The sequence below is a fragment of the Phaethon lepturus genome, unplaced genomic scaffold, assembly GCF_000687285.1.
Source record: "Phaethon lepturus isolate BGI_N335 unplaced genomic scaffold, ASM68728v1 scaffold2005, whole genome shotgun sequence".
Taxonomy (NCBI): Eukaryota; Metazoa; Chordata; class Aves; order Phaethontiformes; family Phaethontidae; genus Phaethon; species Phaethon lepturus.
In genome coordinates, this window is record NW_010538160.1 from 5,242 (window position 1) to 20,253 (window position 15,012).

The following is a 15,012-nucleotide window of genomic DNA, read 5'->3' on the forward strand; positions in this document are numbered from 1 at the left end:
TCTGATGAAGAAAATGAAGGAATATTAACATATATAGCTGTATTGGTTTAGAAATTGTACCTTCATAGAACTGTATGCAAGGCTGATAGTCTCTTGTGACTATTGCCTAGCTCCTCATCATTACTACCTTTACTTTTAATTTATCTGAATTGTGACCAGCAAGAGCTTTTTAATAGGCTTTTACTTGAGGTTGAATATGCTTGGAAAAAATCCAGACAAAATGCTTAGGCTATTTTCTAGACTGATGCCACTATTTGTTCATATTAAAAAAAAAAAAAAATTTCCTTCTTTTCTGATTTACAGAACTGCTAAGTGCTAAGATCTGAAATGGAAGTGAATGGGAGCTGTGCTTTCAGTGTTTTACATAATTATGGAATACTAAGTGCTTTAAATACATGGTGCTTAAGTATCTCAGAATGGATACCCTGAATCATTAAACACCTTTATCTTGATGTTTTTAGAATTCACCATTAAAATAGGGATAATAAATTATTACCTTCTCACCTTACTAGGGAAGTGTAAAGATAAATAAATGTTTTGGTGCTAATACTGTAATATTAGTGTTAATGCATTAATATAATGTAATACACTAATGTACATATATTAAATGTTCATTTACATTATAAATAAGTGTGTTACTATAATACCTCAAATACCATGAACACTATAAGAAGATTCATGAGGAAATGTATAGAAGTTTTCAGAACAAGTTTGGTTCATGTGCAGCAAATACAGCTCAGGGACACTCCCTGAATACACAGTGTTGGCTAGCTTCTCTTTGAATGAGTATCGTCTTGTCTGTGTCTTAAGGACAGTACCTCCTAACTTGTCGCACTGTTGATAATGTTCTTCTAGTTCTGTTTCTTGTGTATGGTTTCTAGGTTTTGAATAAATGATGTGCAAATATAGGTGTTTCAGCATGGAGTATCCTGTGGGCTAAGCACATGAATGAAACCTTTAGATACCCTGTACAGACCTCTGCCAATTGTACTGACTGGGCCAAATGGGTGACTCACTGGAAAATTTGCCTTTTCAGGATGGTGGACACACAGGAATAGCCTTTGTTAGCTGCTGGGAAAGCCCTGTGAAGCCAGGAAGCGGAGAACACTCAGTGCAGAAGGAAGCTGCAGGGAATGTATCTCTTCATCATGGAATGCATTATGTGGACTATGATTTGTCAATGAGCTTTAAACTGGCTAATTTTTGTTGGAATTTATTGGGAATGGTATTGGCAATATAATGGCACACCCTTAACTTAACAGCCCATTGTAATCAGTCCTTGCTCCAAACATAAATGTTCCCGAGCTTTCCAAAGAAAAGGCAGGAATACAAAGAACAGCATTTCCTTCCCTGTCTTTTTTTTTAATTTGTTAAAGAAACATACGCTATTATGGATGACAATTATTCAAAATTTTGTTGCAAAGCAAGTGTCCACGATGGAAAATTTCAATTTAGCCAAATAGCTAAGGGCTAGAATTTGGCAAACTGTAAAGAAAACATTACAAGGTCTTGCAAGCCTAAGTAATGGGCAACATTAGTAATAGGTGGTGCTTGCCTATAAGACTGAAGACAGTTTGGAAATAGCATCCATCCTGCTCCTGCTGGCTTCTCTAGTGATGTTTTTACAGAAAGTGTATTATTTTACAGCAAACCTTTTGAATCACTTCTGATTTTGCTGCAACAGAATGAATGCAGGAACATCATACCTTGAATTCTCTGATTCCTTGACATGTCTGACCTACACTTCTTACACTCATTTTTTGATATTCCACTGGAACTTAAGAAATGCAGCAGAGATTAATATTAATGAAAAAGTAGAAATTACCATATGCTTGTTCTCTGTTTTCATCAGGTGACAGACTGACTACAGTAACAGACGCCAATTTAAGAATCTAGACAGATTTAGATAATTTCCTCAATGCTTGAAAGATATAATTAAATTAATTCTGTGAATCTGCACTGACACTTTTGCCATACTGTGAGTGTGGCCTCCTAGCTCCTAATTATAGAGGGAAAACCTCTATAATTCTCTGCCACCTAGAATTGTGTGGGGACCAAAATCATGTTAATTTTGTGGTTGCAGTGCTGGAGAATGATATGCAGAGGTAAAGGTCTGCCTGCCTCTGAAAGCCACCCGTAATCCTCTCTGTGCTGAACCACATGTAAGTGTCAATAAGCATACTTGGGAGCAGGGGGGGCAGCATAGCTGGGCAGGCAGGGCAGTAAATTTAAGAAGCCATCACCCTGTGTGGCACCCTGCCTTTGAAAATAGCACACTACTAAATAATGCATGCTGGTGTGCCTCACCTTGCCCAGACCTGTTGGTACGATGTGTTTTTTTGTGTGTCTGGAAGTATTCTGCATCTTAGCAACCAGAGCTGTCTCTGCCCTTGGGAGCTGAGACAGAAAACGCTTACAGCTTCACAAACAGAAAGTGGCACACCAGTCTAGAGTACTGTATGTGAACCAATTTTCTGCTGCTTTTGGTGGTGTCTTTTCTAGCAGCAGGAAAAGTCTGATTTCCCTAGCTATGTCGAGATCCAGTGGTCACATCCCCCTGTGGTGCCTCTGCAGCATATGAATGAGATGTATTTCAGTGTGACTCTTTAATCTCCCATGTTTAACTCAGTGGGACAATGTAAGAGTAGTTTCCTTGTTAAAGATGTCCTTCCTGGGAAGGGAAGTACTCTTTATTGCTTTCTTATTCTTTGTTTACTTAGTTTTTTGCTGTTCTCCTGCTCTGGATTGATCATTCATGCTGATATGATAATAAGACATTATTTTGATGATGAAAGCTTTAGTATAAATACTCACCAAGACATGAATTGGTATGCAAATACTTAGACTCGGTGACGTGAATGCTTAGAGAAACTATAGGTACTAGACCTACTTATGAAAACTACAGTTGCCTAGATGTTTTCAGTGACATCCTTAACCCTTGGTGTTGTAACTACAAGACAATACTGCTCTCCAAGAGGGACATTTACAGCCTTCCCCAAGATCCTCAAGGACAACTTTCTTTGATAGGTGAGAATCAAGGTGAGCAGCCATGGAATTTGACTATAACTTGGGTGAAAAATGATGGGATCATCCCAAGCAACACTTGTACACAGGTGCACCTTATCTCTGTGAACAAAAGCAACTGAGGTTTTAATGTAATTGGAGTTAGTGTGGATGATAGGAGCAAAGGTGAAATTTCTTGAGTCTGATACCCACTATTTATCTTGAAATCAGGTTCAGCATAAATAACATATATGAAATGTTTCCCCTACACTGACAATGAGTATTGATTAATAATTAGTAGTATCTCTGGATGTCGAAGGACAATTCATTCCCTGTGCTTGGTAAATCTAGCACTGAGAATGCTTGTCAGCATCTGTTGGGAGGGACATTTATGATGAGCCCTGGAACGAAAAGTGAACAAAGACTGTAAAATTCACTTCACACAGACCACTGAACAGTCACTGTATAATAATATTCAGGACTTCTTGTGTTCTATGCATACAAATTAATGAAACCTCAGTACCTTCCTATGTTACTATATTTTTAGCTGTTTTCATGTTATATGCCTTTTCTGACTAATGAAATAATGACAGACAGATCAGGGTTCATACTTTCATTTAAGTACCTTGTTTCCCGCTCAGGTTCATGGTTGCAAGCTAGAGGGGTAACTCGTACATGGTCAAGGAAAAGTTTGGACTCAAAACTCTAAGAAAGAACTGCCCTGCAAGCCCAGATTTTCCATGAGCACACAGCCTTTCCTTGCTTTTCACCCCGTTTGAGAGTTGAACTGATGACTGAATTAGTGAAAGGCCTCTAATGCAATGCCCAGGTCGTGACTCAGAGGAACAAGTAAAAATATTTTGCCTGACTTCCATTGGCTGTGGAGTAGGTGCCTTAAGAAAAGTTTCATCTTTCCCCTGTTGAGCTTAACTTTCAGAATTAGAAAGGTTAAAAGCAGATAAATGTAAAACTGAGCAACCATGTGCTGATTTTCTGCTCTGCCAATCTGCACATAGCTGAGCTTTCATACTCAACCCCATATACACATACAATGCCAATTTTTTTCCTCATGTTGTTTTTACTTTCTCTCAGATACCCAGAGAAGCTGGAAGACCAAGAGACCCCACTTTCTGCAGACTCATGCATTTTGCAGGGTGCTCAAGGTATGAAAAGAAAGAATTGAGCCCATAATACTGGCTCACCCAGTCCACCTCTCTGCCAGCACAGGGTTATTCCATACCATCCATCTCCTAATGTTATTTACAGACTATTTTAAATTTAAGTCATTCCTTCTTTTCACTTGTCCTCATTCTAATTATGATCTCCCTATCTACCTGAAATAACCTCAATTAAAAAAAAAAAGGGATGGTCTTAAAAAAACAACTACAAAGAAATCAATCCCTCATCCATTACCAGGTTTTTCTTTTGTTCTGGAGCCACGCGTGTAACCCGGTTAGACCTGTTCTCTTTGAATACTGAGGACTGAGCTGGCCTTATGCAAATGTTCCCAACCTCATCTTGGTTGTTGTCGTTGCAGACCCAATCAAATGCACAGGAAGTGACCTAAGGAATTTCCCTATTGGCTGCCTGAGTGTTCAGCAAAATGTTTTAAAATTAATATCACATCCATTTATCTTCACTCCTGGGAGTCTTTAGGAGACATTACCTAGTACCAGTGTTTACCAAACCTACTGTTCTGTAGACAGTTTTGCTATTGCTTCAGTTAAGGATTTCCACTCCAGAATCTGCAGCTAAATGAGGTAAGGTGTGGTTTGTTTGTTTTTTTTAATATATACTTTTTTTTTAAATATACTTCCTTTAAGTTAACACCCGTGAAAATAAAAAAGAGAGAAGTGTGTAGTGGAGTCATGCCCACCTTACTGAGGCCCTTCATTCCCACTTTGGAACAACAGCTAAGCTCATCTGATCAAAAGGCTTTCTAATCTTATAAGGTTAGGTTGGACGGGACTCTGAGCAAACTGATCGAGTTGAAGATGTCCCTGTTCATTGCAGGGGGGTTGGACTAGATGACTTTTACAGGTCCCTTCCAACTAAAAAAAGACTTCTGTTTTCCTACTTTGACCTTGTATCTTACTTCTGTTTAAATATTTCTGTGTGATTATATTTGTATTGGGGCCAGATCTGCTGCCTTTATTTACCCAGAATGTCATGGACTTTGAACTGAGCCAGTGGCTTCATCAGGATTAATTAAAGTTTCTTAAGGATTATTTTTATTATGATGTATCTAATAATCTGGGTCTTAAATCTGCTGTTTTTGTCCACAGAGTGGTCATCTGTTCAGTAAGGCAAGGGGTGAGAAAGTGGACCTTGTCAATGCCATTGAGAGTCCTGGTGTCAGAGGACTGGGAGACACCTTACAATTACAGTGTTTCTGTTGCTTTTAGTGATGAGGATGTTGATGGTGTTTGTGCTGATAACAAAAAAATCCTAAAGTACATTTATAATTTGGCTCAGTTTTATCCTCAAGGCAATTTCCTGTGGTGAGGGGAGTTCTGCTGATCTTAATCCCTTCTAAGTTAAAGCACTGCACAGAACCCAGCTCAAGCACTGGCTAGGTAAACACAGTGTGGGTAGAGGCCTACAGTATCTTTACCTGTTTAATTTCTTTCTCTTCCAATGGTAATTTTGTTTAAATAAAACCAGAATTAGCCCCTTAAGATATAGATGCAGCTGTTTAAGTAATGGTAAAAATGTATGTAAAGAAAGATTTGCTCAAAATTTATGTTGATTTTGTAAAGTATGTGTAATGGACTTAGTGATAAATGTTTGCATTTCATCACATTAGACATTTTAGGCACATACTCTTGTGTATATGGTTATAAAATTACTGAATATCAGTAATGTGCTTTTGGATTACTTAATCAAAAAAATGTCACCTTTGCTTCTAAAGTACATCCAATTATCCTTTTTCTCCTATTCTTTAGACAATGAAACCAGTTCATAATGACAGAAATGAACCTTGAGGTAAAACTTTCATTTAGTGATTTTATTTGTACCAGTGTCACATTGGGACTGTGTTAAATATACCTATGTTGCACCAGTATTTCCTGTAATTTCTGAAAACTTCAGTGGAATAAAAAAAATGCACTCTTTTAAGTTTTGTTTTGATAGCAAATTTGTGGGTAGCAATTTAAGCCAGTTTTCTTACATCTATTTTGCACTGTAGAAAATACCAGAGCTGGAAAATATAACAGTTTTATATTTAATGCAAATGCAGAAACCAAAGAAAACAGTTGCAATTAAAACTAGAAAAGCAACAGGATTAAGGTGTTTCACCAACAAATATCACAGTTAATGACAGATTAATTCCTGGCCCTTACATTTTTCAAAACCAGAATGGATTGTTGTGTTAATAACATAGGACTTCCCAGAATTTTTCAGAGTCTAATTAGGTGACTTGAAGTAGAGCTTACCTTCTAGAAATCTTCCAGTCTTGAAAAAAAAAAAGTCCCAAAGTCCAACAATGGAAATTCACCAGAAATTTTTTAAGTGCCCCAGCAATTAAGTATCATTCCTCTAAAAAAATTTTATTTCATTTTCAGTCTGACATAGTCTAGCTTCAATGTTCAGCCACCTGATTTTGTTATCTTTTGATGGTTAGTGTGACGTTCCCCTGGGTGAATTTCTGTTCCTTGTGTAGGTAGCTGGGGGCAAGTCCTTTAGTCTAGTCTTTGATAATTGTGGTAGTTCAAGCTCCATAGGCTCTTCCCTGTCATGGAAAAATACTACAGTGAAAAACTCTAGGACCTCAACCTGTTCCACTGTAAGCTTTTCCATCTTATAATCACTTCAATGGTCCTCTCTAATAATTTTTCAACATCTGCTGTGAAATTTCAATATCAGGACTGGACATAGGCTGTAGGAACAGCAGTGCCAAACACAAAGGTAATGTGAGTCAATACACTGGGAGTTCAGGGTCAGGGTTTTATAAAGTGTGCCCAAAGCTTTTTTAGAGTCATTGTCCTCCAGTCTGCCTTTTCGCCTTCAAGCATTAGTCCTACATGCAGAGACGAGGTTATCATTAGTAGAGTTGATGTTGTTTGCTTGCATTTTTTTCCATTTTTTTTCTAGTCCTGATGTAATTTGTAAAGCACATAAGGGTGGTAAAAACATATAATTTTCCCTAGTCTTAGTGGTAAAGGATCTCATATCAGACCAGAATAATGTTTTGTTTGCCCTGGCATAAATTAGGTAGTGCTTCACAGCAATTTATAGGATGCCAACAATACATATTACCCCAGTCGTGGTGAGATCAGGTAATAGAATGTGGTCTGTTTAATGTGGGATATTATTACCCTCTTGTCACCTGAGAGAATATGCTGTTGTATTGCCATAGATATTTCATATTACTTCAGATATTCTCAGGGTGTTGTGAATTTTCAGCAGTGGTGGACAATAAGACAATTGGACAAAGACAAAATTAAATCATTTGGCTCCCACTGAACTTCCTTAACTTTTTTTTATTTCCAATGAAATTTATTGTTAACTTCAGTACTTGTTCTGTCTGGGAGGTGCAAGGTAACAAATTGCAATGGAGAGAGATCAAACTAAAAAGGAAAAATAATCCAGAGACACAGATGAAGAGAGATTAGAAAGGAAAATAGAGGATTTCTGTACGTGCTTCTGTGTCCAGATAGGACTGGCGTGTCAGCCTGTTGCCTGTCCCACAGCAATTCACACAAAAAAAACCCTGCAAGGATGAAATTCTACACCTGCTAAAGAAGTGAATATTTATGTGCAATTCTTACCGAAGAGGATTAATGATTTTATTGCCTCAGTGAACTCAGAACTGTCCATGATCCATGACACCTATCCAGAATCAGTTTTACCTTCCCTCCCTTGTTCACCCCTTACACACTCTTTATAAACATGTCTAACTCAGTCTCAGGACCAAACCATTCAGTCTTCTTCTAGGCAAACTTTCCACAGTTTACACAGAAGCAGTGTAACCTGGATCTATTCTGTGGTGTCTACAGTTACGTGTTTTCTATTGCTGTTTATGTGCTTAGATTCAATTCACACACAAGGGTCCAAGCTCCTTCTGCAATACAGTTCTATTCTGTAAACTAGAGCAATGATCTATTGTACAGAGAGACAAGTTGGAAAGTGGGTGCTACAGGACAGACCTGTCCGACTTAAAAATTGGTCAGTGTGCTGAGACCAAGCGGACAGAGACAAATGACGCCTTCTTATTCTGATGGTAATGTGACCATACTTTATAGAATTTTCTGTGGTCTTGCAGTGCTCTCTTTCTCATCAGGCTTCTTACAGTTGTAAAGTAGGTATTCTTATTGATGACTTGGCATTCCTGAGGCAAGAAGCACATAAAAAGAAAAGGGTCACAAATTTAATTGTCAGTTGTCATTGCTAATGACACACAATGTTAGGATGTGGTAGAACCAAAAAGAAAGGCTTTGCTATACATGAGGAAATGAACAGAAATGCTAACAATTTTTGTAGCTTGCATAGTTTGTGATGTTTAGTGAAGTAAAGCCTCTGACCAGTCTCACAGCTCAGTTACTATTGAACTTTCAAGTATAAACTCACAGGGTTTTCTTCCTTGTGAGCACCAGCAAAGTCCAACACCATCTTCAGCAAAGCACACTGGCTTCAGTCTCTCAGCCAGTCTAGTGCTCAAGGGTACTTCGAGATTTCTAACCACAAATGTCTGCTTCTTTTTCTCCCTGTCCTGCCTTCAGCACCCTCTGCAGCTAACGTATTTTTGCCTCTGATGAACCAAGGATATATTTCAGTAAGTTTCCAAGCAAAGGGTACATGGCAAACTTGGTAAGGGTGAAATTCATTAAGTAACACTGCTGATAGGGTAAGCAAACAACAGTTTGTTCACACAGATGGTATATGGAAAAGTAAGTCTTTCATTCTTTGGAAGGCATCAGGTGTGTTTGTTTGTATGAGAGCTGCTTGGAGCTCTACTGGGGATGCAGTTTGCACCAAATCCCTCAATGAATGCCTAAAATACTTGGGACATTTGTTGGTCATTGGTCTATAGACGGGTGAGAATGAGTAACCACGGAGTCATGTAGCCAGTGGAGCAATCAACTGGCATTTGGCATTTGGCATGTCTCCCTCTAAGGAAGAGTCCTCAAAGGCTCCCTTTCCAAAAGCTGACATTGCGCGTGGTTATCGTTACATATTCCTCTGCTGATCTTGTGAAATGTGCTCCACAGGAAAGAGTATGAGAACTAGTAGACAAAACAGCTAGCTGGGTCTGGATAATCACTGGTTATACGTCAATAAGATGAGGCAATACAAGAGAATTGCTTTGCAGTGGTGAAAAGAAAGTAATTCTACTTAAAGGATCTGAATAAAATTAGAATTCCTGCCTATTATACCTATTATGGAGGAAGGAACAGACATAAATACTTGAGGTATTTCCTCAGCTCACAATCAGATGTAGCCAGAAGAATCTCCTGAGCCCCTACAAGTCTGTAATGATTAAGCAACTAGGTGTAAACTTATGTTCTATTGTCCAAATTACTAGTGCCATCATCAGAAGAACTGTTTGTATTTTTTTAAACCGCTCTGGGTTTTCTTTCATCTAGCAGTGAGCAGGTAACTAATATATATTGCTATATAATTAATAAACCTGTGTAAAACTGCCCAAGATGCTATGGTCAGGAATCAGACTAAGTCCGTGATATAATGGTTGCCCCCAAACTTTCTTAATGATTTTTACTGAAACATATAATTATTATTACACAACAGCTTAGAAGCTTGTGTCTTGATGATGCACTTTCAAAGCATGCTTGGTTAAGCAATTGTCTCATAGATTGGCATGGCTATGGAGGGGCTTTATCAGGGAGTCAAATTCTGACACATTCAAGGGAGCTGTTCTCACCTCTTTTGCAGTAGGATCTAACACTAATCACATGAAACAGCTTTTACTTGAAATATTCCCAGGCAGCTACCCTGACAGAGGAAGATGAAACAGTGTTAGAAAACTGAATTAATAGGTGATTAGATGGCCAGATATGCTTACAGATTTATCAAAAGCGGGATGTACAAAAGGAAATAGAGAAACTTTCCTTCATTTAGTGACTTGTCTAAATCCTTACCCTCTCTAAGACTTTTTTCGATGGAGTTGTAATACTTTGTATGAACAGGTAGAAACTTCTCTTCCTTCTTTAAAATCTCAAATGATTAAATGTTTTTGGATGATAGTCAAATTGTAGTCAATCCAGTAAATTTTTCTTAGTCTGCGTGTGACCACAGCCGACACACATACATACACTCACACAAATATACTGCACTAAGTACATGCACATGCACATCCCTTATCTCCTGCACAGACTTTCTTGCTTTACTTTTTAAAATAGGAATTCAAATATTTGCCCCATTTTCAACCAATTTCTTTGCTATTCTGAATAACTCCTTTGTTTATTCCTTTAAAATGCAAAGCTATTTGTATTTGGTGCTTGGTATATATGTGTATTTTGTCAGTAGGTATAATGAGTGACTAGTGTTGTCCTGCAGCGAGTGAGGGGCTGCTCAGGTCAAGAGCCCTAGCCCAAGCTGTCTGTGACTTCCACATGTGCTCTTTTTGCTCTGTGCTGCAGTAGTTTTTCTTCCAGGAACACATATATGGCCTGAGAGCTGGTGCACCCAGGGCTGCCCTTCCCCAAACCCTGGACTATGAGCAGCAGGTGCTCTAGCACAAGCCAGGCTCTTCTGTACTAGCATTGATACAATGAAGGGATGCACAGACTCAAAGGTGTTAACATAATCAGTGGATCACTTAGAACCAAGTTATCAGCCTGCCTTATGCTATCACACATCTTCAATATTAAAAAACTTATGAAGATCTAAACATTAAAGATAAAAACAAAAGGAAAAAAACTTCCCCAGCATCTGAAAATATCTGTTATAAGGATCTCTGCTAATAATCCCTTCCTAGAACAATGTTAAAATTGGTATAATTCACATAGTAATAAATGTCCTTTTGAAGAAAATAGTTGTTTGAAATAGTCCAGAAATATTTTTATTGGTTTTGTTGGTGGAACCTGTTCCAGTTACCTTGAGGACTGAGATACATACCAGTACAAGAGAGCAAAAAGAACTGACAAAGTGAGCTTTTTTCCCCGTTTCCGACTCCTTCATCCTCCATCCTAGAGACCAGCCACAAGTTCTGCAGTTGCTGTAAGACCTGACACCGTTGTACCACAGATAGATAATTGAAGATGGTGTTTTTGTCTGATTCACTGGTTGCAGGCTTATAGTGGTGTTTGAAAGAAGCTACCTTGGCCAGGTAAGCCAGTTTGGCTAAGTAGAAGGCAAAAAATGAAAGAGAGAAAAGAAAATGAAACAAAAATTTTAGAAGGAGTAATAAAAGAAATAAGGAGAAAGAGAAGGAATAGCAGTAATTAGTGAAAAAGGAGGAACAGGATTGCAAACTTGACATCCTAGGTAGCATTTGAGACAGTCAAATCTGTTAGTCCTCAGAGGCTGCATTGCAGGATTACTGTGATGAGACTCTGCAGAGGGTTCCCTGGTGACCATGTGCACAACAACCACGTTAGGCAAGTTTATTGTTTCCAGTGCAGCTGCTCTGTGCAACATTACTGCCTGTTTGCAGTAATATCTTAGTTTGGTATTTGACATTTTCTGTCTTTTATAAACAATTCTACATAACAGGCTGAGTTGCACTTTTGTTAGTTGGACAACTTGAGTATAGGTTTTTACATGTCATTTGATTGGGATGGGGATCGTCCCTCTCTGTTGCCAGGGAACTTGCTTTTTAAAATCCCTTTCTTTCGTTGTGATTTAAAAAAAAAAGAAGAAAGGAAGAAAAAAAAAAGCCTTGAAATAGTCATAGTTCCACAGAACAGAAATCTTGAATTTCAGCCAACTCTACTTAGGAATTTCTAGCTCGTTTTCAGGATTGTACATAGGTCAAGGGCAGCTTTTTTTGATTCAATACTACAAGTGTAGATTTAATTGTTTGCGTAACTTAATATTAAAATCTCTACTAGGCACATAATAGCTATGATGCATAGAAGAATCTTAGTGTCAGTTTGAACAGGTCTCTTTTTCATAGAAAATTCTTTTCCTTCTTTAACACCTTCTCTTTGCCCTCAGAAACCCCATGATTTTGCTAGACATGATGCAATGGATAGCATTGGAGCTTGAACTGGAAGATATGAGTTGGACTGACTTGTCCATTGACTTGCTGTATGACTTAAGCAAATCGTTTCAGCTCTATGTCTCAATTTTCCTAATTGTAATGAGGAGGTAATGTTAGTTCCTTCCTTCATTTCTGTGTTTTGTGTTATTTACTCCCTTTGCTGTCTGTGTGAACTCTTTCTGCTCTATGGTTGTCAGTGTTTCAGGAGGTCTTCCATCATCACATATGCTTTTACAGTAGATGAGCCCTGCAGGCTTAATTTTCAGAAGAATTTAAAAGTAGCTCAGTTGCCAGCTGAATATCTACTTCTTGTGGACTTAATTTTTGACTTTTTAAAAATAGTAGATTAAGGGTTGCAGTGTGTGTAGGTTCATATGGGAAAAAAAAAAACCTCCCAGTGTTTCAGGTTTTCTTTTTTTCTCAAGAAAATTCCTTTACTGCTTACACTTAATTTGTTGCTTTCTCCTGCTAATTTTTTAACTACTCTGTCTCAGCTGATTTTTCTTTACGTATTTTGTATGATATCTCTTCTGACTTAAGTCATAGAATAGTGTGTTACTTTGACCTGTTGAGATTTCAGTTGATGGAAAAGTACAGTATTGAGCTCTCCTCAGACACCAGGCTATTCTGTAGCAAAGGACTATTTATGAAGTGGGATAGAGTTCATGTAAGAATCAAAAGAGTACATTTGTACAAAATGCAATGGGAAAAGCTCTATCGTCAAACCGGCCCAGGCTGTTAAGGCAGATGCCTGGCTTTGCTCTTTTGTTTATATTCCAACAAATCAAAGCTGACCTCTGTTGTTATCGGAGTAGAGCAGCAGGTGCAAAAAAATAACTCTGCTGCCAACTCAAACGAAAGGGTAAGGCTAATACCCTCTGGGAGGTATTGAGAAGATAACAGAGAGCCATGCCAGCAACTGAATTAACGGCTCTATTTATGGTGGGTTTTACCTAATAACCTGCTCCTAACACTGACACATAAATACTCCATTGTATGGTTTAATGCAACCACTGGAGAGATCAATGGAAACAGGATGGGCAGCTCTCGCTGTGCCATGTGAGAAGGAACAACACTTCCAACACCATGGAAGTATTGCTCCTCTAACCACAGGCAGGAGAGAGGAGGAAGCCATTCTCATCTTTTACAAAAGTGGGGAGACATTGTTTCCCACAGCTTCATGCCTTTTCTATAGAAGGTGACTGCAGAGCAAGGAAGCTTCATTCTCCCAATTTTCTGGTTGCTTTTAATGAAGGCAATAAATGAGACCCAGCATATATGTCAGCTACTGTCCCAGTGCCATGTGGCTCCAGGAGGCTCAGGATGTCCTCAAAGTCCTGGGTGCATGGGGTGAGTGAACCTGCTGTTACACACAGGGGTGAAGCAGACAGCTCTTGTGCAGCCAGTGGAGCTGGATGCCAGGGCAGTGGTCTTGCAATCTCTTATTCTTTACACAACAAATACAATATGAAGAAACTACATGGATATAGCTGGGCTCCAAATAAATGTTTATTAAACACACACAAACGTGCAAACTTGAATGACAGTCAAAGTAATGGTCTGACAGCAGGCTGCTGAAACAGGGTCAGTGAGCTCCATTGAATTATTTCAGTGATAGCCGCCTGCCTGAGGAAACTTTCCTTCACAAACAGGTGCCCACCTTGGGATACTTTGTAGTCTAGGGAGGAATGCAGGTGAGGCAGGCATCGTGGCTGTAGCTATAATGCAGCGAGTCCCAGCTTGGCACTAGGGAATGTGGCTGACTCAGGCAGAGGAGTTAATAGTCAGCCATATAAACCCTCTGTCAGCTGCACAGAATGATCCTTCCCACCATGAACTCTGCACTGCCTCTGCTATGTCTCTAACTTGAAATATACTTTTGCTATTGTGCCAGCAAAAGGGTGTGATCAGATTGTGGTTAGTCAGGCAGTGGGTTGTAATGAGGTATAAATACTGCTATTGACTGGGTCAGTCCTTCAGCAAGCTACCTAGTTTAGGATAAAATGCTTTATGCTCAACTAATTTGTGCTGTGCCCCTCATGTATTTAATGAAGAAACAGAATTAGTTTGTTCATTGAATGAATCAATTCATGTAAAAAATAGTAGTTCCAATGGGAAAATATGCATGTTCCCCAAGACACTGTCCTGGTTTTGGACTCCATCTCATGTTCCTTATTCTGTTTAGTTCTCACTCAGAAACCAGCCCCAAAGAGGAAACTTGCAGTTTCCAAGCAGATGCCCTTTATAAAAACAAACTGTATGAAACAGGGTTTACAAAAAGGAAAAGAGAAAAAAAGGATCTTCTTATTTTGGAAGTAGGCAAATTAGTGGTTATTACTGTTGAAAATCATACTAGTCCCATAACAAAAGAGAAGTGCTGGTGGTGACAGTGGTTAAAATAAACTTCTCCATGAAATACCAGCTGCTTCAGCAGCATATGTTAGAATCTCTGTATCTGAATCGCTGTTATGTCAGAAACACTTCAGCACCTAATGAGAGCCAAACATGAATACAAAAACAATTATTATTATTATTATTATTGTCATTATTCACTAATAACTGAACAGTCACAGGGGTTACATTAGCAGTATGGAAAGCAGTTCCCTTGATATGCTGTTAGTCTTTAATGCAATGCAAAGACAACCTGTCATGGAAGTGGTTGGGGAACCAGAGCCAAGGGAAAAAGAGAAGGTGTTAAAACATGGTGGTAATATTTTGTTAGTTGATGAGGTGCTTGCCTAATTATAGACATGTGGCTTGTCAAGATACAGGGGCATCTCAAGTGCTTTTTGGCCATTTGTATATTTAGTGTATTGTAAGCAAAAGAAAGGTGTTTAGCGAAAGGA

At 38.6% G+C, this 15,012-nt stretch overlaps 1 protein-coding gene across 1 annotated transcript in view; it reads left to right on the forward strand.

Annotated features, from left to right (window-relative positions):
• The first annotated feature begins 4,680 nt into the window (after nucleotides 1–4,680).
• EHF (ets homologous factor) overlaps nucleotides 4,681–15,012 on the forward strand; it is a 31,282-nt gene continuing 20,950 nt past the window's right edge. Inside the window, exon 1 of the mRNA XM_010286682.1 lies at nucleotides 4,681–4,763. The gene's annotated coding sequence lies outside the window, so the exon portion shown is untranslated. The remainder of the gene's footprint in view (nucleotides 4,764–15,012) is intronic.